At 34.7% G+C, this 26,509-nt stretch overlaps 1 protein-coding gene and 1 long non-coding RNA gene across 2 annotated transcripts in view; one reads left to right on the plus strand and one right to left on the minus strand.

Moving 5' to 3' along the window:
• LOC141390184 (uncharacterized) overlaps positions 1 to 26,509 on the plus strand; it is a 526,207-nt gene that overhangs the window by 388,393 nt on the left and 111,305 nt on the right. The gene's annotated exons all lie outside the window — the stretch shown is intronic.
• On the minus strand, positions 4,322 to 4,786 carry LOC141390621 (uncharacterized). Its single transcript, XR_012409422.1, has 3 exons — positions 4,703 to 4,786; positions 4,578 to 4,642; positions 4,322 to 4,514 (listed from the first exon to the last, which is right to left on the minus strand). It is a non-coding gene; the product is annotated as an uncharacterized lncRNA (long non-coding RNA).

Genomic DNA, 26,509 nt, shown 5'->3' on the forward strand with positions numbered 1-26,509 from the left:
TTCCGAGGTGTAAGCACCTTCCATTTAAATTTGTTAAGGCACACCGTGTGCAATGTATGTATAAAAATCTAATTGGACAATTAAAACGTTATGGCACCATGTAATTTGCAATAATACAACAACTGGGAATGGAAAATGTAGTTCTCTACACAAAACCCATTATATATTAAGCAGTAGGCTCGTTATCTAGCAGATACTTTATTGCAATTTTCATCAGGGGGAAGATCAGTAGTTCTATTTGCATATGTAGTCTACTTTGCCGGTATATGCCCTCCAGAAAATAATATATAGACCAAACATTTTTTTTGTATTTTTCATAAAAAAGTAATTGTCCATTTCAGCCGCTAAATAATATCAGATCATCATCCAAAATTGTAAGCATCTTCCTCTACCTAACTCCTAACCTCGTGCAAAATTTCGTGATTATAGCTATAATTGCGACCTCTAGCGTCTTTATGATTACACTACAAACAAATAACAGGGTATATTAGGCTGTAACTCTGTTATCTTATCATGTACACCAACACAATTAACATCAATAGAAAGGTCAAGCGTTCCTCTTCCAAGTATAGCTTTCTTGGAATAATGATATAAGCTGTATATTAAAAATTTTTACAATTTTCACACAAAAGTTTTGGTCAATTTAACCCTCTAAATATTATCTGATCGCCATCTCAAATTGCAAGCTTCTTCTTTGTCACCTACTCTTACCTTATTCAAAATTTCGATCTGACTATTATTGCGACTTACAGAGCATATACAAAATCGGATAAAAATTATGTTTTTGGTCCACTTCACCAGCTAAAAATTTCACTACCACCACCAATTAAAATAGCGATCTATTCTGATGTGAAACCGACCTCCATACCAAATTTGTGACGAACACAGACCGACGGACGGACACACATCTCAAAATCGCTTTATCTCGCCGAGATATGAAGATTGGTATACCACATTGGGGGTCTCCGACGAATATTTCGCGGTGTTACATGGATTTTTACCAAAATAAACTTATAATACCCTTTCCACATAGTGGTCTAGGGTATAAAAATGTTTTAAAAAACCTACGCTTGGAAAATGTTTTTAAAATCCATGTTTAAAAAAATGTTTTAAAAAATCCACGCTTAAACAAATTTAAAAAATCCACTCTTAAAAAAAATTAAAAATCCACGCATAATAAAAATTTTTAAAATCCATGAAAAAAAAACAAAAAAAAAATTTAAAAACATGTTTTTTAAAAAATCCACGCTTAGAAACATGTTTTTTAAAAATCCATGACATGTTTTTTTTTTAAATCCACGCTTAGAAACATGTTTTTTTTTAAAAATCCACGCTTAGAAACATGTTTTTTTAAAAAATCCACGCTACGAAACATGTTTTTTAAAAAATCCACGCTAAGATACATGTTTTTTAAAAAAATCCACGCTTAGAAACATGTTTTTTAAAAAATCCACGCTAAGAAACATGTTTTTTAAAAAATCCACGCTTAGAAACATGTTTTTTAAAAAATCCACGCTAAGAAACATGTTTTTTAAAAAATCCACGCTTAGAAACATGTTTTTTAAAAAATCCACGCTTAGAACATGTTTTTAAAAAATCCACGCTTAGAAACATGTTTTTTAAAAAATCCACGCTTAGAAACGTGTTTTTTTTAAAAAATCCACGCTAGAAACATGTTTTTTTAAAAAATCCAAGCTTAGAAAAATGTTTTTTAAAAAATCCACGCTTAAACAAATTTTAAAAATACACGCAAAATCCACAATTACAAAAATATTTTTAAAAAATCCACGCTTTGAAAAATGTTTTAAAAAATCCCCGCTTAAAAAATGTTTTAAAAAATCCACACTTAAAAAAATGTGTTAGAAAATCCACGCTTAAAAAAATTTAAAACCCCACCCTTAAAATATTTAAAAATAAATCCACGCTTAAAAAAATAAAAAAATCCGAACTTAAAAAAAATTAAAAAACCCACGCTTTGAAAAATTGTCTTAAAAAATCGATGTTGTTTGTTTTCAACAATAAAAAACGCCAACAACAATAATAGGCATCAGCACGGCCTTGTTGATCAATGCGTAATGCAAAAACAACCACTTTCTCGTTGTTTTACCCCCGCTTATTGAAGCAACATTCCTATGTTCGTATTCTTTGCAAAGCAAAGACGACATAAAAACAGTGGTGGATATGAAATTCTTTAGTTCGACTCAAATTGTAGGGTAATCAGCTTTAGGGCCATACAGCAAATTTCTCATTTTGTTTAATTTGCTGGATGGGCTTATTGACCTGTTTATCGATACAGAGTCGGCGGAAAAGGGAACTGATGAAGTTGTTTGGTGACAACTGAAACTATAGTATTCCCTACCATCCGCCCGCAACTAATCAATTTCATATCCACTGTAAAACATTTTGTTGTTATTCAAATACTTGAATACAACAAAATATGGACTCAAGCTGAAATAAACACAAAGATGTTTTTAAAAAACTCACATTTTAAAAAATGTTTTTAAAAGTCCACACTTAGAAAAATGTTTTTAAAAAATGCACGCGTGGAAAAATGTTTTTAAAAAATCCCCCTTAAAAAAAGGTTTAAAAAATCCACGCTTAAAAATGTTTTAAAAAATCCACATGTAAAAAAATGTTTTAAAAAATCCAGGCTTGGAAAAATGTTTTTTAAAAAATGCATGCTTCAAAAATGTTTTAAAAAACCTACGCATGGAAAAATGTTTTTAAGGAAATCCATGTTTAAAAATCGTTTTAAAAAAATCCATGTTTAAAAATGGTTTTAAAAAAATCCACACTTAAACAATTTTAAAAACCCCACACTTAAAAAATTTAAAAACCCCACGCTTAAAAAATTTAAAAAAATCCACGCCTAACAAAAATTAAAAAATCCACGCTTTAAAATTTTTTTTTTTTAAATCCACGCTTAGAAAAAATAATTTTAAAAGGCCACCCTTAGAAAAAAAAAATAAAATACACTCCTAGAACTGTAATAGTATTCGAAAAACATTTTTTTTAAATAAAAACGTGTGTGCTGATTCGGATAGTGTAGCTGTGACGTTCGGTAGCAAAATATTGTACTGCGTAACGTAACATATTTTCTTCTTCTTATATGAATCTCCCTAATGCTATTCTAGACCATTGTTTGTATAACTTAAATGCTTAAGAGACTGCCTCTCATAATAGTACTTGACCCTCTATGTGTACATGCTTAGGATGCCAGAAGTTTTACAGGTACTCTTTTGTTTCTTACTATTTATGTAGATAATAAAATCTACATTAACGACCTTATCTGTACACCAGTTGAAGAGCATATTATTCACTCTTTATGTAGATTTATGGGATAAAACAAGATGAGAGGCAGACAAACCAGAAGGGCTGCAGAGGTTTATTTAAAAACAAAGGTAAAACAGAATCAGTAGGCTTTGCTGACATCAAAAAATACCCTTAGCCTCTGACTGTGCAAATAATCGGTTGTTCTTAACTCAGACTAATGTAAAAATAAAGATTAAATTGAATATCATATTTTGTAGAAATGATTTTCGTTTAACAAACTTACAGAATATTTCCGATTATTTTACCACCTTCTTCTAAAGAATTAAATATTTTCCAAAATTTTTTCTTTTATTTAAAAATTATTTTAATTTGTTTTGTGTCGGACAAAAAAAATAATTGTCCCCACTTAGAAAATTCCACCGTCATAAATATCGTTGAAAGGGTTTACAATGAGCTTACACAGTTAAACACACGTTAAAAGTCAAGTACATCCGTCTAAGCCATTCTCTATTCAGATGTGAACTCAGCATGTGTGTGTGGCAGTGTTTAAACTAAATTAAGTATGTACGTGCGTGTGTTTGTGTATCTCAAATGACTCTACATAGGTGTAACGGCGTATGGTATTGTGACCGACACACAAATAGAGCCGTCATGTTCACATGAGTATTACAAGCATGTACACAATCGCATATCTAACTACGCAGATACTCACATACTCGTACATACATTTAGGTATGCGATTTCATACAATATAAATGTATAGGTAAACATAGTCACCCAGTAGAAGGTGTCTTTAAGACAACATTGATGAATCGTGCACGACATTTCCAATTCGTTCACGACTCTTTGCAGACAGCCCTTTGGGATCGTTGACGACATTTTCACACAAGTGTCCCAGTAGTCATGCACGACAACTTGGGCGACAGGGTAAGCGAAGTTGTCGTCGACGACGATGTAGATGACTAAAATCCCCGTATTTCGTCGACGACTGTTTCACCGACCCTGTCTTGCTCCTAGTCATCAATGACCCAACTAAAGACAATTTCGTTTATGTTGTCGTGTGTCAAATTGTTATTTTTATTTAATTATAAAATATATAATTTTTACAAAATAAATTAGTTAAATAAATAATAATACTTAGCTCCCGTATGTTCTGCAATCTACCATTTTCTTTCAGCTTTACCACGCCTTGCACTTCTTACCCCAGCCGACCGAAAGGCGACCTCCTTTTATTTTGGATTCTGTAAAAATAAATGATTTTGAATGAATATTGTGAATATACCCTAAATATTCTAAAATCTTACCATATACCACAGGCGTTGTACTTTACAGCCGCTGGGATTTTCAATGTTCTTCAACCTGAATGCACCTATTCGAAAAATAGCTACATTTATTTTTAAAGCGTTTAATTATTTTTATTCTAACTTACCGTTTTCTACATAATTCAGTTTGTATAAATAAAAATTGTTTAATCAGTAAGGCGGTTTCAGATTTTTGTGACTTTACAATTTTACATTTATTAGAAATCAAAAATTGAATATTTGAATAAATATGTGTACAATTGTTTCAAAGCACACTTTTGAGCATTTTTCGGTTTGTTGCCAATACACAATGCAAGACATGGTCATGCAAGTTGTCGTACATGACAATTTCGGAACATTCGTCAACGAATCGTCGACGAAAATGTCATCGAAGACACGATTTCCACATTTACTCATACATTCGTACATGTAATGTATCTAATATTTTACGTGGCACATGTTTACAAATGCTACTAAAACAATTCTGTTCAAACAAAATACATCTCTCCCCCTCCTACCCCTTTCACCTTTGAAGTTAAATGTGTTTACTGAATCAACAACAAAACTACAAGCATATGTATTTTGCTGTGTATATGTATAAATGTGCGTGTCTCCACGCAACATTTGCCAGACCATGACCCTTATAGCGATTTTTGGTTTCTTGGCGCTGTCACACACCTTGGCGCGCCAAACAGCAGTGATGCGTGTAAATGTGTGTGTTGTGTGCAATCATCATCATCAACATCGGCATAATGTTAACTCGTATCACTGAATTTTAATGCCGGGGTGTACGGATATTTGATGTCCTGTCGTAGTTAGACATTCAACACCGCCACCACACCCACCTGTGATTTTAAACTAAATCACCATTTTAGTAGAAACGTGTTTATTTTCATATCTTTAGGCTGTATTACTTGCACGCATACACACATAGAGACTTGCTTCAATGGCGTTCCACTTATTTTGAGCTGTTAGCATTAAAATTGTATTAGAGAATCGACGACATACGTGATATAATATTATCGCATATTAAATACTCTATTGAGGCGATGGTTGTATTATTCCAAATGGCAATCTCCTTCACATTTGCCGATTAAAGGTTATGGTGCCAAAAGCTAAAGGGGTAATTGAAGATATCTTAAATGTGGTTAGTTGCAGCGCAGTATCAGTCTATTGATGTGTAATGGTATCACCGAAATATTGAAGCAAATGTTATTACCAGCAATGGGGAATGTTCACTTCCAAAGGATTTTTAGAGGAGGGCAATTTTGTGGTCGTTTAATTAATTCCACGAAATAGTCATCATTGGTAGGCCACAGGGCAGCACATGATGAGGAAGCAATGAGTAAAAATGATGACCCGAATCATATCGGGATAAAGAAAAGTTCAAATAAAACGTAGGAGCGAGTACAGTGAAACCTAAAAAGAAGCACCCTTTTTTCAGAAAGGGTATATAGAAGCACACGTTCTTTCAGAAAGGATCTATAGAAGCCCACGTTCCTTCAGAAAGGGTCTATAGAAGCACTCTTTCTTTCAGAAAGGCCTATAGAAGCACCCTTTTCTCAGAAAGGGTCTATAGAAGCACCCATTATTTCAGAAAGGGTCTATAGAAGCACACTTTCTTACAGAACCTTTATTTCAATAGAAGAACCGTTACTTTTAGAAAGGGCCTATAGAAAGGGTCTATAGAAGCACCCTTTCTTTCAGAAAGGGTATATAGAAGCACCCTTTCTTTCAGAAAGGGTATATAGAAGCACCCTTTCTTTCAGAAAGGGTATATAGAAGCACCCTTTCTTTCAGAAAGGGTATATAGAAGCACCCTTTCTTTCAGAAAGGGTATATAGAAGCATCCTTTCTTTCAGAAAGGGTATATAGAAGCACCCTTTCTTTCAGAAAGGGTATACAGAAGCACCCTTTCTTTCAGAAAGGGTATATAGAAGCACCCTTTCTTTCAGAAGGGGTATATAGAAGCACCCTTTCTTTTAGAAAGGGTATATAGAAGACCCTTTCTTTCAGAAAGGATATATAGAAGCTCCCTTTCTTTCAGGAAAGGTCTATAGAAACTCCCTTTCTTTCAGAAAGGGTCCATAGAAGAACCCTTTTTTCAGAAAGGGTCTATAGAAGCACCATTTATTTCAGAAAGGGTCTATAGAAGCACCCTTTATTCCAGAAAGGGTCTATAGAAGCACCCTTTATTTCAGAAAGGGTCTATAGAAGCACCCTTTATTTCAGAAAGGGTCTATAGAAGCACCCTTTATTTCAGAAAGGGTCTATAGAAGCACCCATTATTTCAGAAAGTGTCTATAGAAGCACACTTTCTTACAGAACCTTTATTTCAATAGAAGAACCGTTACTTTTAGAAAGGGCCTATAGAAAGGGTCTATAGAAGCACCTTTTCTTTCAGAAAGGGTCTATAGACGCACCTTTTATTTCGAGGGGCCTATAGAAGCACCCTTTATTTCAGAATGGGTCTATAGAAGCACGCGTTCTTTCAGAAAGGATCTATAGAAGCCCACGTTCCTTCAGAAAGGGTCTATAGAAGCACTCTTTCTTTCAGAAAGGTCTATAGAAGCACCCTTTTTTTCAGAAAGGATATATAGAAGCTCCCTTTCTTTCAGGAAGGGTCTATAGAAGCACACTTTCTTTCAGAAAGGGTCTATAGAACCACCCTTTATTTCAGAAAGGGTCTATAGAAGCACCCTTTTTTCAGAAAGGCCCTATAGAAGCACCCTTTCTTTCAGAAAGGGTCTATAAAAGCACCCTTTCTTTCAGAAATGGTATATAGATGCACACTTTCTTACAGAAAGGATCTGTAGAAGCACCTTTTATATGCGTGTCTCCACGCAAGATTTGCCAGACCATGACCCTTACAGCGATTTTTGGTTTCTTGGCGCTGTCACACACCATGGCGCGCCAAACAACAGTGATGCGTGTAAATGTGTGTGTTGTGTGCAATCATCATCATCAACATCGGCATAATGTTAACTCGTATCACTGAACTTTAATGACGGGGGGTACGGATATTTGATGTCCTGTCGTAGTTAGACATTCAACAGCGCCACCACCACCACACCCACCTGTGATTTTAAACTAAATCACCATTTTAGTAGAAACGTGTTTATTTTCATATCTTTAGGCTGTATTGCTTGCACACACACACACACACATAGAGGCTTGCTTCAATGGCGTTCCACTTATTTTGAGCTGTTAGCATTAAAATTGTATTAGAGAATCGACGACATACGTGAGATAATGTTATCGCATATTAAATACTCTATTGAGGCGATGGTTGTGTTATTCCAATCTCCTTCACATTTACCGATTAAAGGTTATGGTGCCAATAGCTAAAGGGGTAATTGAAGATATCCTAAATGTGGTTAGTTGCAGCGCAGTATCAGTCTATTGATGTGTAATGGTATCACCGAAATATTGAAGCAAATGTTATTACCAGCAATGGGGAATGTTCACTTCCAAAGGATTTTTAGAGGAGGGCAATTTTGTGGTCGTTTAATTAATTCCACGAAATAGTCATCATTGGTAGGCCACAGGGCAGCACATGATGAGGAAGCAATGAGTAAAAATGATGACCCGAATCATATCGGGATAAAGAAAAGTTCAAATAAAACGTAGGAGCGAGTACAGTGAAACCTAAAAAGAAGTAACCTTTCTTTAACAAAGGGTATATAGAAGCACCCCTTATTTTAAAAAGGGTATATGGAAGCACCCCTTATTTTAAAAAGGGTATATGGAAGCACCCCTTATTTTAAAAAGGGTATATAGAAGCACCCCTTATTTTAAAAAGGGTATATAGAAGCACCCCTTATTTTAAAAAGGGTATATAGAAGCACCCCTTATTTTAAAAAGGGTATATAGAAGCACCCCTTATTTTAAAAAGGGTATATAGAAGCACCCCTTATTTTAAAAAGGGTATATAGAAGCACCCCTTATTTTAAAAAGGGTATATAGAAGCACCCCTTATTTTAAAAAGGGTATATAGAAGCACCCCTTATTTTAAAAAGGGTATATAGAAGCACCCCTTATTTTAAAAAGGGTATATAGAAGCACCCCTTATTTTAAAAAGGGTATATAGAAGCACCCCTTATTTTAAAAAGGGTATATAGAAGCACCCCTTATTTTAAAAAGGGTATATAGAAGCACCCCTTATTTTAAAAAGGGTATATAGAAGCACCCCTTATTTTAAAAAGGGTATATAGAAGCACCCCTTATTTTAAAAAGGGTATATAGAAGCACCCCTTATTTTAAAAAGGGTATATAGAAGCACCCCTTATTTTAAAAAGGGTATATAGAAGCACCCCTTATTTTAAAAAGGGTATATAGAAGCACCCCTTATTTTAAAAAGGGTATATAGAAGCACCCCTTATTTTAAAAAGGGTATATAGAAGCACCCCTTATTTTAAAAAGGGTATATAGAAGCACCCCTTATTTTAAAAAGGGTATATAGAAGCACCCCTTATTTTAAAAAGGGTATATAGAAGCACCCCTTATTTTAAAAAGGGTATATAGAAGCACCCCTTATTTTAAAAAGGGTATATAGAAGCACCCCTTATTTTAAAAAGGGTATATAGAAGCACCCCTTATTTTAAAAAGGGTATATAGAAGTACCCCTTATTTTAAAAAGGGTATATAGAAGCACCCCTTATTTTAAAAAGGGTATATAGAAGCACCCCTTATTTTAAAAAGGGTATATAGAAGCACCCCTTATTTTAAAAAGGGTATATAGAAGCACCCCTTATTTTAAAAAGGGTATATAGAAGCACCCCTTATTTTAAAAAGGGTATATAGAAGCACCCCTTATTTTAAAAAGGGTATATAGAAGCACCCCTTATTTTAAAAAGGGTATATAGAAGCACCCCTTATTTTAAAAAGGGTATATAGAAGCACCCCTTATTTTAAAAAGGGTATATAGAAGCACCCCTTATTTTAAAAAGGGTATATAGAAGCACCCCTTATTTTAAAAAGGGTATATAGAAGCACCCCTTATTTTAAAAAGGGTATATAGAAGCACCCCTTATTTTAAAAAGGGTATATAGAAGCACCCCTTATTTTAAAAAGGGTATATAGAAGCACCCCTTATTTTAAAAAGGGTATATAGAAGCACCCCTTATTTTAAAAAGGGTATATAGAAGCACCCCTTATTTTAAAAAGGGTATATAGAAGCACCCCTTATTTTAAAAAGGGTATATAGAAGCACCCCTTATTTTAAAAAGGGTATATAGAAGCACCCCTTATTTTAAAAAGGGTATATAGAAGCACCCCTTATTTTAAAAAGGGTATATAGAAGCACCCCTTATTTTAAAAAGGGTATATAGAAGCACCCCTTATTTTAAAAAGGGTATATAGAAGCACCCCTTATTTTAAAAAGGGTATATAGAAGCACCCCTTATTTTAAAAAGGGTATATAGAAGCACCCCTTATTTTAAAAAGGGTATATAGAAGCACCCCTTATTTTAAAAAGGGTATATAGAAGCACCCCTTATTTTAAAAAGGGTATATAGAAGCACCCCTTATTTTAAAAAGGGCATATAGAAGCACCCCTTATTTTAAAAAGGGTATATAGAAGCACCCTTTATTTTAGAAAGGGTATATAGAAAACCCTTTCTTTCAGAAAGGGTCTATAGAAGCCCCCTTTATTTTAGAAAGGGTATATAGAAGACCCTTTATTTCAGAAAGGGTCTATATAAGTACCCTTTATTTCAGAAAGGGTCTATAGAAGTACCCTTTATTTCAGAAATGGTCTTTAGAAGCACCCTTTATTTCGAGGGGCCATAGAAGAACCCTTTCTTTAGAAGCACTCTTTATTTCAGAAAGGGTCTATAGAAGCAACCTTTATTTCGAGGGGCCATAGAAGAACCCTTTCTTTCAGAAAGGGTATATAGAAGCACCTTTTCTTTCAGAAAGGGTATATAGAAGCACCTTTTCTTTCAGAAAGGGTATATAGAAGCACCTTTTCTTTCAGAAAGGGTATATAGAAGCACCTTTTCTTTCAGAAAGGGTATATAGAAGCACCTTTTCTTTCAGAAAGGGTATATAGAAGACCCTTTCTTTCAGAAAGGGTCTATAGAGGCACCCTTTATTTCAGAAAGGGTCTATAGAAGCACCTTTTATTTCGAGGGGCCTATAGAAGCACCCTTTTTTCAGAAAGGGTCTATAGAAGCACCTTTTATTTCGAGGGGCCTATAGAAACACCCTATTTCAGAAAGGGTCCATAGAAGCACCCTTTTTTCAGAAAGGGTCTATAGAATCACCCTTTTTTCAGACAGGGTCTTTAGAAGCACCCTTTTTTCAGACAGGGTCTTTAGAAGCACCCTTTTTTCAGAAAGGGTCTATAGAAGCACCCTTTATTTCAGAAAGGGTATATAGAAGCACCCTTTTTTCAGAAAGGGTCTATAGAAGCACCCTTTATTTCAGAAAGGGTATATAGAAGAACCTTTTATTTCGAGGGGCCTATAGAAGCACCCTTTTTTCAGAAAGGGTCTATAGAAGCACCCTTTTTTCAGAAAGGGTCTATAGAAGCACCCTTTATTTCAGAAAGGGTCTATAGAAGCACCCTTTATTTCAGAAAGGGTCTATAGAAGCACCCTTTATTTCAGAAAGGGTCTATAGAAGCACCCTTTATTTCAGAAAGGGTCTATAGAAGCACCCTTTATTTCAGAAAGGGTCTATAGAAGCACCCTTTATTTCAGAAAGGGTCTATAGAAGCACCCTTTATTTCAGAAAGGGTCTATAGAAGCACCCTTTATTTCAGAAAGGGTCTATAGAAGCACCCTTTATTTCAGAAAGGGTCTATAGAAGCACCCTTTATTTCAGAAAGGGTCTATAGAAGCACCCTTTATTTCAGAAAGGGTCTATAGAAGCACCCTTTATTTCAGAAAGGGTCTATAGAAGCACCCTTTATTTCAGAAAGGGTCTATAGAAGCACCCTTTATTTCAGAAAGGGTCTATAGAAGCACCCTTTATTTCAGAAAGGGTCTATAGAAGCACCCTTTATTTCAGAAAGGGTCTATAGAAGCACCCTTTATTTCAGAAAGGGTCTATAGAAGCACCCTTTATTTCAGAAAGGGTCTATAGAAGCACCCTTTATTTCAGAAAGGGTCTATAGAAGCACCCTTTATTTCAGAAAGGGTCTATAGAAGCACCCTTTATTTCAGAAAGGGTCTATAGAAGCACCCTTTATTTCAGAAAGGGTCTATAGAAGCACCCTTTATTTCAGAAAGGGTCTATAGAAGCACCCTTTATTTCAGAAAGGGTCTATAGAAGCACCCTTTATTTCAGAAAGGGTCTATAGAAGCACCCTTTATTTCAGAAAGGGTCTATAGAAGCACCCTTTATTTCAGAAAGGGTCTATAGAAGCACCCTTTATTTCAGAAAGGGTCTATAGAAGCACCCTTTATTTCAGAAAGGGTCTATAGAAGCACCCTTTATTTCAGAAAGGGTCTATAGAAGCACCCTTTATTTCAGAAAGGGTCTATAGAAGCACCCTTTATTTCAGAAAGGGTCTATAGAAGCACCCTTTATTTCAGAAAGGGTCTATAGAAGCACCCTTTATTTCAGAAAGGGTCTATAGAAGCACCCTTTATTTCAGAAAGGGTCTATAGAAGCACCCTTTATTTCAGAAAGGGTCTATAGAAGCACCCTTTATTTCAGAAAGGGTCTATAGAAGCACCCTTTATTTCAGAAAGGGTCTATAGAAGCACCCTTTATTTCAGAAAGGGTCTATAGAAGCACCCTTTATTTCAGAAAGGGTCTATAGAAGCACCCTTTATTTCAGAAAGGGTCTATAGAAGCACCCTTTATTTCAGAAAGGGTCTATAGAAGCACCCTTTATTTCAGAAAGGGTCTATAGAAGCACCCTTTATTTCAGAAAGGGTCTATAGAAGCACCCTTTATTTCAGAAAGGGTCTATAGAAGCACCCTTTATTTCAGAAAGGGTCTATAGAAGCACCCTTTATTTCAGAAAGGGTCTATAGAAGCACCCTTTATTTCAGAAAGGGTCTATAGAAGCACCCTTTATTTCAGAAAGGGTCTATAGAAGCACCCTTTATTTCAGAAAGGGTCTATAGAAGCACCCTTTATTTCAGAAAGGGTCTATAGAAGCACCCTTTATTTCAGAAAGGGTCTATAGAAGCACCCTTTATTTCAGAAAGGGTCTATAGAAGCACCCTTTATTTCAGAAAGGGTCTATAGAAGCACCCTTTATTTCAGAAAGGGTCTATAGAAGCACCCTTTATTTCAGAAAGGGTCTATAGAAGCACCCTTTATTTCAGAAAGGGTCTATAGAAGCACCCTTTATTTCAGAAAGGGTCTATAGAAGGACCCTTTATTTCAGAAAGGGTCTATAGAAGCACCCTTTATTTCAGAAAGGGTCTATAGAAGCACCCTTTATTTCAGAAAGGGTCTATAGAAGCACCTTTTATTTCAGAAAGGGTCTATAGAAGCACCCTTTATTTCAGAAAGGGTCTATAGAAGCACCCTTTATTTCAGAAAGGGTCTATAGAAGCACCCTTTATTTCAGAAAGGGTCTATAGAAGCACCTTTTATTTCAGAAAGGGTCTATAGAAGCACCCTTTATTTCAGAAAGGGTCTATAGAAGCACCCTTTATTTCAGAAAGGGTCTATAGAAGCACCCTTTATTTCAGAAAGGGTCTATAGAAGCACCCTTTATTTCAGAAAGGGTCTATAGAAGCACCCTTTATTTCAGAAAGGGTCTAAAGAAACACCCTTTCTTTCAGAAAGGGTCTATAGAAGCACCCTTTATTTCAGAAAGGGTCTAAAGAAACACCCTTTATTTCAGAAAGGGTCTATAGAAGCACCCTTTATTTCAGAAAGGGTCTATAGAAGCACCCTTTATTTCAGAAAGGGTCTATAGAAGCACCCTTTATTTCAGAAAGGGTCTATAGAAGCACCCTTTATTTCAGAAAGGGTCTATAAAAGCACCCTTTATTTCAGAAAGGATCTATAAAAGCACCCTTTATTTCAGAAAGGATCTATAAAAGCACCCTTTATTTCAGAAAGGGTCTATAAAAGCACCCTTTATTTCAGAAAGGGTCTATAAAAGCACCCTTTATTTCAGAAAGGGTCTATAAAAGCACCCTTTATTTCAGAAAGGGTCTATAAAAGCACCCTTTATTTCAGAAAGGGTCTATAAAAGCACCCTTTATTTCAGAAAGGGTCTATAAAAGCACCCTTTATTTCAGAAAGGGTCTATAAAAGCACCCTTTATTTCAGAAAGGGTCTATAAAAGCACCCTTTATTTCAGAAAGGGTCTATAAAAGCACCCTTTATTTCAGAAGGGTCTATAGAAGCACCCTTTATTTCAGAAAGGGTCTATAGAAGCACCCTTTATTTCAGAAAGGGTCTATAGAAGCACCCTTTATTTCAGAAAGGGTCTATAGAAGCACCCTTTATTTCAGAAAGGGTCTATAGAAGCACCCTTTATTTCAGAAAGGGTCTATAAAAGCACCCTTTATTTCAGAAGGGGTCTATAGAAGCACCCTTTATTTCAGAAAGGGTCTATAGAAGCACCCTTTTTTCAGAAAGGGTCTATTGAAGCACCCTTTATTTCAGAAAGGGTCTATAGAAGCACCCTTTATTTCAGAAAGGGTCTATAGAAGCACCCTTTATTTCAGAAAGGGTCTAAAGAAGCACCCTTTATTTCAGAAAGGGTCTAAAGAAGCACCCTTTATTTCAGAAAGGGTCTACAGAAGCACCCTTTCTTTCAGAAAGGGTCTATAGAAGCACCCTTTCTTTCAGAAAGGGTCTATAGAAGCACACTTTCTTTCAGGAAGTGTCTATAGAAGCACCCTTTCTTTCTTTCATAAAGAAAGTACCCTGTCTTTCATAAAGGGTCTATAGAAGCACCCTTTATTTCAGAAAGGGTCTATAGAAGCACCCTTTATTTCAGAAAGGGTCTATAGAAGCACCCTTTATTTCAGAAAGGGTCTATAGAAGCACCCTTTATTTCAGAAAGGGTCTATAGAAGCACACTTTCTTTCAGGAAGTGTCTATAGAAGCACCCTTTCTTTCTTTCATAAAGAAAGTACCCTGTCTTGCATAAAGGGTCTACAGAAGCACCCTTTCTTTCAGAAAGGGTCTATAGAAGCACCCTTTCTTTCAGAAAGGGTCTATAGAAGCACCCTTTCTTTCAGAAAGGGTCTATAGAAGCACCCTTTCTTTCAGAAAGGGTCTATAGAAGCACCCTTTCTTTCAAAAAGGGTCTATAGAAGCACCCTTTCTTTCAAAAAGGGTCTAAAGAAGCACCCTTTCTTTCAGAAAGGGTCTATAGAAGCACCCTTTCTTTCAGAAAGGGTCTATAGAAGCACACTTTCTTTCAGGAAGTGTCTATAGAAGCACCCTTTCTTTCTTTCATAAAGGTTCTATAGAAGCACCGTTTCTTTCTTAAAGGTTCTATAGAAGCACCGTTTCTTTCATAAAGGGTCTATAGAAGCACCGTTTCTTTCGGAAGGGCCTATAGAAAGGGTCTTTAGAAGCACCCTTTATTTCAGAATGGGTCTACAGAAGCACCCTTTCTTTCAGAATGGGTCTACTGAAGCACCCTTTCTTTCAGAAAGGCTCTATAAAAACAACATTTCTTTCATAAAGGGTCTATAGCAGCACCCTTTCTTTCATAAAGGATCTATAGCAGCACCCTTTCTTTCATAAAGGGTCTATAGCAGCACCCTTTCTTTCATAAAGGGTCTATAGCAGCACCCTTTCTTTCATAAAGGGTTTACAGAAGCACCCTTCCTTTCAGAAAGGTTCTATAGAAGCACCGTTATCAACACCCTTTCTATCAGAAAGGATCTATAGGAGCACTCTTTCTCTCAAAAAGGGTCTATAAGAGCACCCTTTCTTTCAAAAAGGGTTTTTGGAACATCCTTGCTTTCAGAAAAGGTCTATAGAAGCACCCTTTCTTTCAGAAAGGGTCTATAGAAAAATCCTCTATTTCAGAAAGCGTCCATAGAAGCACCCTTTCTTTTAGAAAGGAATTATAGGAGCACCCTTTTTTAAAAAGGGTTTTTTGTACATCCTTTCTTTCAGAAAGCGTCTATAGGAGGACCCTTTCTTTCAAATAGGGTGTTTGGAATAACCTCTCTTTTAGAAAGCGTTTATGTAAACAGTCTTTTTTTCAAAAAGGGTCCATAGAAGAACATTTTCTTTAAGAAAGGTTTTATAGAAGAACCCTTTCTTTCAGAAAGGGTCTATGAAGGCACTCTTTTTTCAGAAAGGGGCTATAGAAATACCCTTTCTTTCAGAAATGGTCCATAAAGTACCCTTCCATACAGAAAGGATCGATAGAAACATCCTTTCATTCAGAAATGGTCCATAGAAATATACTTTCTTTCAAAAAGGGTCTATAGAAGTATCTTTTCGTTCCTTGCTTCTGAAAGAAGCGGGGTTCTATATACGCTTTCTGAAAGAAAGGGAGCTTCTTTAGACCCTTTTTGAAAAAAACAGAGTGCTACTATAGGCGTTTCCCTTCAGGGCGTCTAACAAACTCCTTTCAAAGCTCTTAGAATGCGGTCGAGCGATTGGTTGGCCTAGAATAATCCCTTTTCTCGACTTGGAAATATTCCAAATAGAATGGGGTGACGTACGATCATCACCAATACTTATAAGCCACACCCTCCCCTTCATGAAAACGTAGTGGCTTATTATGTAAATTTGTAATAACTCGGCTATAACACTGCTCTAAATTTCCCTCACTACCTTATGATTCTCTCTTCATTTCATTATAATCTTATAAAAAGAGAATAGATAATTTACACTTCATTTTATATTTAATGGTAGTGTTGGTTTAAATTATATATTTTTTCTCATTCCCTTTAACTGGTCCCCACATCAGTGTGATGACTGCCTATGTTTGTGTGCGTATGTGTTGGTTTCTAATTATGTGTTGTTATTTGTCGTAATTTCATAATTATGGACGCAATAGATATACTCTTGTCCCTTAAACATAATAAAGCAACGGGATATTGAACCAAAAACAAGAATTATGAAAATTCATTCATTGTGAACAAAAGTTCAAACACATGTTTGACAAAATCATAAAATTGACCGACCAAATGTTCTAACCAGGCATAGACACAAACGTAAATGTTAACAATATTTTTGGGGGGAGGGGGTGTCAGTCCCAGCGATTGATGTGTAGGCAAAGCAGAAGGGAAATCATATAATTGTTGAATTGATGGGAACATTGATGGGATGAGATAGGCGTAGTGGGATGAGTGAATGTTTGGAGTGATTTCATGCCAGTGGGTGATGTGTATGTGTTCGGAATTTTTATTGTTTACAGTGAACTTTGGTGTCTGTGTATGTCTATGAGAGGATGTAATACAATATTCAAAATGTGTGTGATTTGTATGTTGGTCTGGTTGTAGATATATATATTACCAAAAATTAAAACGAAGCCTAGACTTGGATGCAAAGTGTTATAAAAAGAGGAAGATAAACGAATTATTGAAATTTATTATTTAAAGATTCCCTAAAGATTCTGGTCATACGTGTTAGGTTCGTTGAAAAAATATTATTTAAAAATCCACGTTTTGTGGTCTAAGGGTCGTTGAAAAATATTATTTAAAAATCCACGTTTTGTGGTCTAAGGGTCGTTGAAAAAATATTATTTAAAATCCACGTTTTGTGGTCTAAGGGTCGTTGAAAAAATATTATTTAAAAATCCACGTTTTGTGGTCTAAGGGTCGTTGAAAAAATATTATTTAAAAATCCACGTTTTGTGGTCTAAGGGTCGTTGAAAAATATTATTTAAAAATCCACGTTTTGTGGTCTAAGGGTCGTTGAAAAAATATTATTTAAAAATCCACGTTTTGTGGTCTAAGGGTCGTTGAAAAATATTATTTAAAAATCCACGTTTTGTGGTCTAAGGGTCGTTGAAAAAATATTATTTAAAAATCCACGTTTTGTGGTCTAAGGGTCGTTGAAAAAATATTATTTAAAAATCCACGTTTTGTGGTCTAAGGGTCGTTGAAAAAATATTATTTAAAAATCCACGTTTTGTGGTCTAAGGGTCGTTGAAAAATATTATTTAAAAATCCACGTTTTGTGGTCTAAGGGTCGTTGAAAAAATATTATTTAAAAATCCACGTTTTGTGGTCTAAGGGTCGTTGAAAAAATATTATTTAAAAATCCACGTTTTGTGGTCTAAGGGTCGTTGAAAAAATATTATTTAAAAATCCACGTTTGTGGTCTAAGGGTCGTTGAAAAAATATTATTTAAAAATCCACGTTTTGTGGTCTAAGGGTCGTTGAAAAAATATTATTTAAAAATCCACGTTTTGTGGTCTAAGGGTCGTTGAAAAAATATTATTTAAAAATCCACGTTTTGTGGTCTAAGGGTCGTTGAAAAAATATTATTTAAAAATCCACGTTTTGTGGTCTAAGGGTCGTTGAAAAAATATTATTTAAAATTCCACGTTTTGTGGTCTAAGGGTCGTTGAAAAAATATTATTTAAAAATCCACGTTTTGTGGTCTAAGGGTCGTTGAAAAAATATTATTTAAAAATCCACGTTTTGTGGTCTAAGGGTCGTTGAAAAAAATATTATTTAAAAATCCACGTTTTGTGGTCTAAGGGTCGTTGAAAAAATATTATTTAAAAATCCACGTTTTGTGGTCTAAGGGTCGTTGAAAAAATATTATTTAAAAATCCACGTTTTGTGGTCTAAGGGTCGTTGAAAAAATATTATTTAAAAATCCACGTTTTGTGGTCTAAGGGTCGTTGAAAAATATTATTTAAAAATCCACGTTTTGTGGTCTAAGGGTCGTTGAAAAATATTATTTAAAAATCCACGTTTTGTGGTCTAAGGGTCGTTGAAAAAATATTATTTAAAAATCCACGTTTTGTGGTCTAAGGGTCGTTGAAAAAATATTATTTAAAAATCCACGTTTTGTGGTCTAAGGTCGTTGAAAAAATATTATTTAAAAATCCACGTTTTGTGGTCTAAGGGTCGTTGAAAAAATATTATTTAAAAATCCACGTTTTGTGGTCTAAGGGTCGTTGAAAAAATATTATTTAAAAATCCACGTTTTGTGGTCTAAGGGTCGTTGAAAAAATATTATTTAAAATCCACGTTTTGTGGTCTAAGGGTCGTTGAAAAAATATTATTTAAAAATCCACGTTTTGTGGTCTAAGGGTCGTTGAAAAAATATTATTTAAAAATCCACGTTTTGTGGTCTAAGGGTCGTTGAAAAAATATTATTTAAAAATCCACGTTTTGTGGTCTAAGGGTCGTTGAAAAAATATTATTTAAAAATCCACGTTTTGTGGTCTAAGGGTCGTTGAAAAAATATTATTTAAAAATCCACGTTTTGTGGTCTAAGGGTCGTTGAAAAAATATTATTTAAAAATCCACGTTTTGTGGTCTAAGGGTCGTTGAAAAAATATTATTTAAAAATCCACGTTTTGTGGTCTAAGGGTCGTTGAAAAAATATTATTTAAAAATCCACGTTTTGTGGTCTAAGGGTCGTTGAAAAAATATTATTTAAAAATCCACGTTTTGTGGTCTAAGGGTCGTTGAAAAAATATTATTTAAAAATCCACGTTTTGTGGTCTAAGGGTCGTTGAAAAAATATTATTTAAAAATCCACGTTTTGTGGTCTAAGGGTCGTTGAAAAATATTATTTAAAAATCCACGTTTTGTGGTCTAAGGGTCGTTGAAAAAATATTATTTAAAAATCCACGTTTTGTGGTCTAAGGGTCGTTGAAAAAATATTATTTAAAAATCCACGTTTTGTGGTCTAAGGGTCGTTGAAAAAATATTATTTAAAAATCCACGTTTTGTGGTCTAAGGGTCGTTGAAAAAATATTATTTAAAAATCCACGTTTTGTGGTCTAAGGGTCGTTGAAAAAATATTATTTAAAAATCCACGTTTTGTGGTCTAAGGGGTCGTTGAAAAAATATTATTTAAAAATCCACGTTTTGTGGTCTAAGGGTCGTTGAAAAAATATTATTTAAAAATCCACGTTTTGTGGTCTAAGGGTCGTTGAAAAAATATTATTTTAAAAATCCACGTTTTGTGGTCTAAGGGTCGTTGAAAAAATATTATTTAAAAATCCACGTTTTGTGGTCTAAGGGTCGTTGAAAAAATATTATTTAAAAATCCACGTTTTGTGGTCTAAGGGTCGTTGAAAAAATATTATTTAAAAATCCACGTTTTGTGGTCTAAGGGTCGTTGAAAAAATATTATTTAAAAATCCACGTTTTGTGGTCTAAGGGTCGTTGAAAAAATATTATTTAAAAATCCACGTTTTGTGGTCTAAGGGTCGTTGAAAAAATATTATTTAAAAAATCCACGTTTTGTGGTCTAAGGGTCGTTGAAAAAATATTATTTAAAAATCCACGTTTTGTGGTCTAAGGGTCGTTGAAAAAATATTATTTAAAAATCCACGTTTTGTGGTCTAAGGGTCGTTGAAAAAATATTATTTAAAAAGTCCACATTGTGTGGTCTAGATTTGTAGTGAGACGAAGGCTAAAAGGGCTCGTCTTTACATTAATACCGGTGTATGAAAGACTGGCGACAATTCGGATAAAAGCTAAATTTTCAACATCAGTCTTATCAGAGGCCATACCCCGAAGACAAGGACAAGCAATTTATGTTCTACATATTTATTTTCTTCTGCGAAATTATTTCTTTTGATATGTGGGCCTTTAATATATATTTTTAATATGTTTCACCCCTTGAATGAAAACATCATTCCAAGAAAACTCACAACCCTGTTAGGCGTATTATAAACATTAACTCAAATGAGTTTAATAACTCATACGCTCTCCCTTAAAGTGCCATAACATGCAACAAGACTTTATTGCTGATATAAAGAGGAAATAATAAAATAACTTTTAACATTTAACATCCTTATCATGTTTAACATGAAGAAACAAAAAAAAAAGAAATCAGTTACATTAAACTTATTAGCCTAGGGAGCGTATGATGAATATTAAATTTTTACCAAATGTGTCCGTTAATCATACGGCCTTTCTTGATATCGTAATAACAGCAACATGAAGAGAAAACAAACAACCAAACAAAATGAAATAAATATTTTATGCGTCTTATTTTCCTGTTGTTGTTACTTGGCCATTAAAAATTAACTTCAATACCTAGTTGTGAAATACCATGGCAAAAAGCATTCCTACTCTTTTATTAGATTCTTAGGATCTATTTTCCCTGTTGACATTTTCTTCTTCTTCTTGGGCTGTGAAAAGGAAACAAATGACATTATTTACCAACTTCTTAAGTAGCATAAAATTTGCATTGTTTTCTGAAAGGAGGTTTTTATTCCACTTTTGTTGCTTTCTCTTCTCCTAGATCATGACTTTTTCTACTGAAAATACTTTTATCATTTCCTGCTTCTCCTTTTTGTTGAAGTATTTAATGATGAACAATTCTTCTTGTTATCTGTTGCACTATTCTATTGTTTTTACCAAGCATTTTTTTTAAAAGTCCTATTAAGGGGAGAGTCGGGGAAAGGAAGTTGGGAAGATTGTTGTTTCTGTGTATTGGGAGACCAACTCTTTAATGGCATAATTAAATCATAAAATCCCAAATAAACAAGGTAGAATATAATGTATGTGTCTGATAACGGAAGGCACAAAAGAAATGTGGTTATTTGTTATAAGTTAACTAAACAAGGGTTTAATAGATTATCTAGGGGAGGCCTTATCGACCGGCTGTAGGCAGATTTTATAGACGGGTTTATTTATAGAAGATCTGAAGGGAGTTTTATAGGCAACCTGAAGGGGGTATTTATAAACATGCTGTATTGAGTCTTTATAGGCAAGCTCAAGGAAGTCTTTATAGATACACTGAAGGAAGGCTTTATCGAGAGCTAGGGATACTTTTTACAGACAATCGAAACGGGAAGATAGAATCGTTAGGGAGGGATTGGCATATGAAATAACTGTTTTACAAAGGCCCAAAGCAGTTGATTTGATTGTAGTTCAGTATACAATTTCTAGGTTATCAATTGCGTTGTTACCAAATTTTAGATTTATTTATCCTTTTTTTACCCTCAGCCTTTAGGCAACCAAAAATGTGCCTTATCGAAATAACAGTTTTAGACCCCAAGTATGTTTGGACGAAATTCGTTTCAGACATTTTGGAGTCGATTTAGCCATGTCCGTCCGTCTGTCTGGCTGGTGCGAACGATAACTCTCGAATGGATCAACCGATTCGAACCAAGTTTTGGGTATCGTAATATTTTGTCCAAACTTCGTTTAAGTTCGAAGAATAGCAATATCGGTCCACTGCTTCGGGTACCTCCCCCACAAAAGGTCAAAAATTTTCTGTAAAATAACTCTCGAAAGGAACAATTGGTTTGGTCCAAACTTTGCACGTCGCATTATTCCTTCCAGATATCGGGTTCGAATATGGTCCTCTCCTTCTGGTACCTCCCACACAAAATTCGGACAAAGTGAGGTATAAGAGCTCCTCTCGGATCGTTTTGAAATTTTTTTCAGTAGGTAGCCCTTGCGACATTACAATTTTTTTCTTGCGGGAGTCCATACTTCTTGAGATATTGGCCTAAAAGCTCCAAGAAACCGTGACGGCACCAACCAAAATGGCAAGTCCGCAAGATAATTCGCACAGGGAGTTTCTGATTGGTGCAAACTTTGCAGATCGTATTATTTCTTCCAGTAATGTGTCAAGGTGGATTATGCACTATATCCGGACCACTCCTTCGGATACCTCCCACACAAAATTCGGAAAAAAGTGAAGTTTAGGAGCTCTTAAACTCGCATCGTAGATTGTTCTACCGGCCTCATTTACAACGGTAAATTTTTTCCGGAGTAAGTTAATACTTCCTGAGATAAGGGACCAAGCTCCAAAACCCTGCTGGCACATACTAAAATGGCTATTGTGCAAAATAACTCTAAAACTTTTTCAACAATTTGTTCCAAACTTAGTTTAATGTAATTTAATATTTCTAGTCCTTTATGAAGAAGTTGAGTTGCTAAAAATGTTTGGTATATGTCCAATAGAATATGGCGTATACGTGCTGACGGTTATCATACGCCATTACACTGCTCTTTATGATATAGATGAAGATCCTGGAGAAGATGAAATTAATTAAAAAAATTTATCGCGTCCATTATTAAATGTTGAAGCTGAGTTTTTTCGAAATTGTTATCCCACTGTTTCTGATAGCGTTGACGATATTGCACTTGCGTTATTGTAACAGGCAAATGTATCAAGCCATATGTGAGAAGAGCAACGCAAGATCTGGAAGACACCGATGCTATTATTTCAGCATGTGATCAGGAATTTTACACAATTCGAATTGTTTTAAAAAAGTTTTGATGGTGATTTGGTGCAAGTTATTACTCAATTCTCCATAAAGGCATATTAATTCATTCACATAAAACTACATTTGTCTTTTCCACACCTATATGCCGAGTGTACTACATGTAGTACGGCCTTAAAATCCAAGTTAGAAAATATTTTGTTCTATTTTTCTTCAGTTTTGTAATATTATCAGTCATAATAGCGCAATTTTGGAAAATTACGAAAATTCCGGGTTAAGATAAATGGTAAGAAGAGATTAATAAGTACGGCATAATCTTTACAACAACAAAAATTTGTTTGATTTAGCCATGTCCGTCCGTCCGTCTGTCTGTCTAGCTGACTGGCTGGTGCGCACTATAACTCTCAAACGGATCAACGGATTTTGTCCACATTTTGCCTTTCGTAATAATTTGTCCAAGCTTAGTTTAAGTTCGAAAATGTGTTATATTGGTCCACTCCTTCTGGTATCTCCCCACAGAAGATAACTCTTGAGGGAAGTAACCGATTTGGTCCGTACTTTACACATCGTGAAATCTCTACCCGACTTAGATAAGGTTCCAATATTAACTCAATCGGTCCACTCCTTCGGTCACACAAAATTTGGAAAGTTCAGTTTAGGATATGCTCTCGAATCGCTTTGATTTTTGTTGTAACAACTTGTATTCATGGTCAAGTTCACACTTCCTAAGAAAATAGCCTGAAAGTTGAAAAAAATTCGACTACGTTCACTTTAAGACTTGCTCTACAATCATTTTGATTTTTCTTGTAGCAACTTACATTCGCTGCCTCAATTACGACGGTAAAAGTTTTTTTCAGGGGCAAGTCCATATTTCTTGAGAAAAAAGGACGAAAGGTGAAAAAAACCCCTATGGCACCATATGTAGCACGATAACTCTCGAACTGATCAACCGATTTGGTTCAAAATTTGGCTTTCGTCATATTTTGTCCAAACTTTGTGTTCGAAGATGGGCAATACCAGTCCACAACTTCCGGTACTTCCCCCCAATATTTCAAAAATGTCACTAAAATTGTATGCACGATATCTCCTGAGTGGGACAACCAATTTGGTTCAAACTTTGTATCTCCTAATGTCTAAATTTAGATCTTCAAATGTCTAAATTTAGTTTAACTTCTAAAATGGTCCATATCGGTCCTCTCCTTAGGATACCTCCCCCACAAATATCCAACAATTGTGTCTAATTGCAGTTTAGGGTCTGTTCGAAGATTCTTTGGAAATGCATACCGATGCTGTTCGTTGTGGTCTTGTTTAAATCGATACTATGTTTTCCGTGGACAAGTCCACACTTTCTGGCATACTGGTCCAAAAGTTAGACGATGATCCACTGAAAAGACAAGTGCGCGCGATATATATCGAAAGTCATACCTTTTCTTCCAAAATAAGATCCACTTCCATAATGGACACACATAATGGACATTCCTTTAAGTACCTCCTCCGTAACTCTTTTGAACTTTAATTCTAATCCACACTTTTGTCGACAAGTTCAAAATTCTGAAAAGACCCTAAATACATTCGATCTGTTCGTAGATAAAAGTTTCATCACATAAACTCACATAAGAGATATACCCTCTCTGTTGGCAAAGCCGAATTATACTTTTTTATTTGTTTTAAATCCACGTTTGCCCACTTAATATATTTTTGTAAAAATAATTTTTTAAACCCAAGTTTGACCCCTTGAAAAAATAACTTAAAAAAAAATATTTTATAAATAAATTTACGTCTGTCCCGTTGAAAAAATAGTTTTTAAACAAATCTACATTTGGCTCCTTGAAAAATATTTTTTAAAAAAAAATCCACGTTCGTCGCCTTAAAAAGTATGTTTTAAAAAAAAAATTACGTTCTCCCCTTGAAAAAAATGTTTCTTAAAAAAATCCACGTTTGTCTCCTTGCCCATTGAAAAATATTTTTTTTTTAAATATATTTTCAGGGGGACAAGCGTGGATTTGTTTAAAAAATATTTTTTTAGGGGACAAACGTAAATTTTTTAAAAAAAATATTTTTCAAGTGGCAAAACGTGGATTTAAAAAAAATTCAAGTGGACAAACTTAGATTTTGTTCAAAAATATTGTTTCAAGGGGGCAAACGTAAGTTTGTTTAAAAAATATTTTTTCAAAGAAACAAACATGGATTTTTTTAAAAATTTATTTTCAAGGTGCCACACGTGGACTTTTTTAAAAGTATGTTTTCAAGGGGACAAGCGTGGATTTTTTAAAAGATAATTTTTCAAGGGGCCAAACGTGGATTTCTTTTAAATATTTTAATGTGGCCAAACGTGGATGTTTTTAAAATATTTTTCAAGGATGCCAAACGTGGATTTTTTAAAATATTTTTCAAGGATGCCAAACGTGGATTTTTTGAAATATTTTTTAAGGGGACAAACGTGGGTTTTTTAAAAAATATTTTTCTAAGTGGCCAAACTTAAATTTTTTTTAAAAAATATTTATTCAAGGTGACAAACGTAAATTTTTTTAAAAAATATTTTTTCAAGTGGCAAACGTAAATTGTTTTAAAAAATATTTTTTCAAGTGGCAAACGTAAATTGTTTTAAAAAATATTTTTTCAAGGAGCCAAACGTGGATTTGTTTAAAAAATATTTTTTCAACGATTGGATTTGTTGGAGGCATATTCGGACAACTTACGAAAACTAAACTTGAAGATCAATTCTTGACCTCTCACTTGATGCAAATTATATCAGTGTAGAAGTAATATAAAGGAACTACTGCCTAACATGCTAACAACTGGGAAGTTTTTGCGGATTCTGAAACTACAATGTTCATAGATGAGAAAAATTAAAAAACAACAATCGACGAAGGGATATTGAAATTAATCGTGATCAAAATTCACATTTTAAGGTAGACTTCGCAATCACATAAATAAATTCCGCGGAAAACAGGTGCCCAGGGGAAGTGGTGTAGGGCATCACATGGTCGGCCCCGTCCGACTATAGCTCTCTCTTATTTTGTTATACCCTACACCGCAATGTGGAAAGGGTATTATAAATTAGTTTTTCGAAAAATTCACCGCGAAATATTCGTCGTAGTTTAATTTAAATTCCTGGGGTATATTCGGACAACTTGTGAAAACTAAACTTGAAAACCAACTCTAGACCACTCACTTGATGCAAATTATATCATTGCAGCAGTCAGATAAGGGAAATACTGCCTAACATCACGGTGCGCCACAACCAACTTTAAATGGAAGGTGCTTACACCTGGGAAGTTTTTGAAGATTCTGAATCAACAATTGATGCAATTACGAAGTTTTAATTGATGCAAATTACGAAGTTTCTATGCTACCTTTGATTAGAACTAATATAATACCTCAAAATATTGATGTCTTTCATTGATGGGATAATGTCACCGAAAGCTATTTCTAAATGCGTTTGGTATTTATTAATTTCTTAATACAACTTTTTAATTTTTTGAAGAAATATGGCCGGGGCGATTTGTTTGGAAGAAAAAACACCATATATGGCCCTTCGCGATTCTGATCCCTGGGATTGTATTGAGCAAAAAAGTCCACTTGAGCATATATCTACGGTGAAAATCGAGCCTCCCGATTTTGACTTGAAGTTTTTTTATCCACAAGGCCAAAACTGATT

This window comes from Musca autumnalis, unplaced genomic scaffold, assembly GCF_047663935.1.
Source record: "Musca autumnalis isolate F117 unplaced genomic scaffold, ASM4766393v1 scaffold_1, whole genome shotgun sequence".
Lineage (NCBI taxonomy): Eukaryota > Metazoa > Arthropoda > Insecta > Diptera > Muscidae > Musca > Musca autumnalis.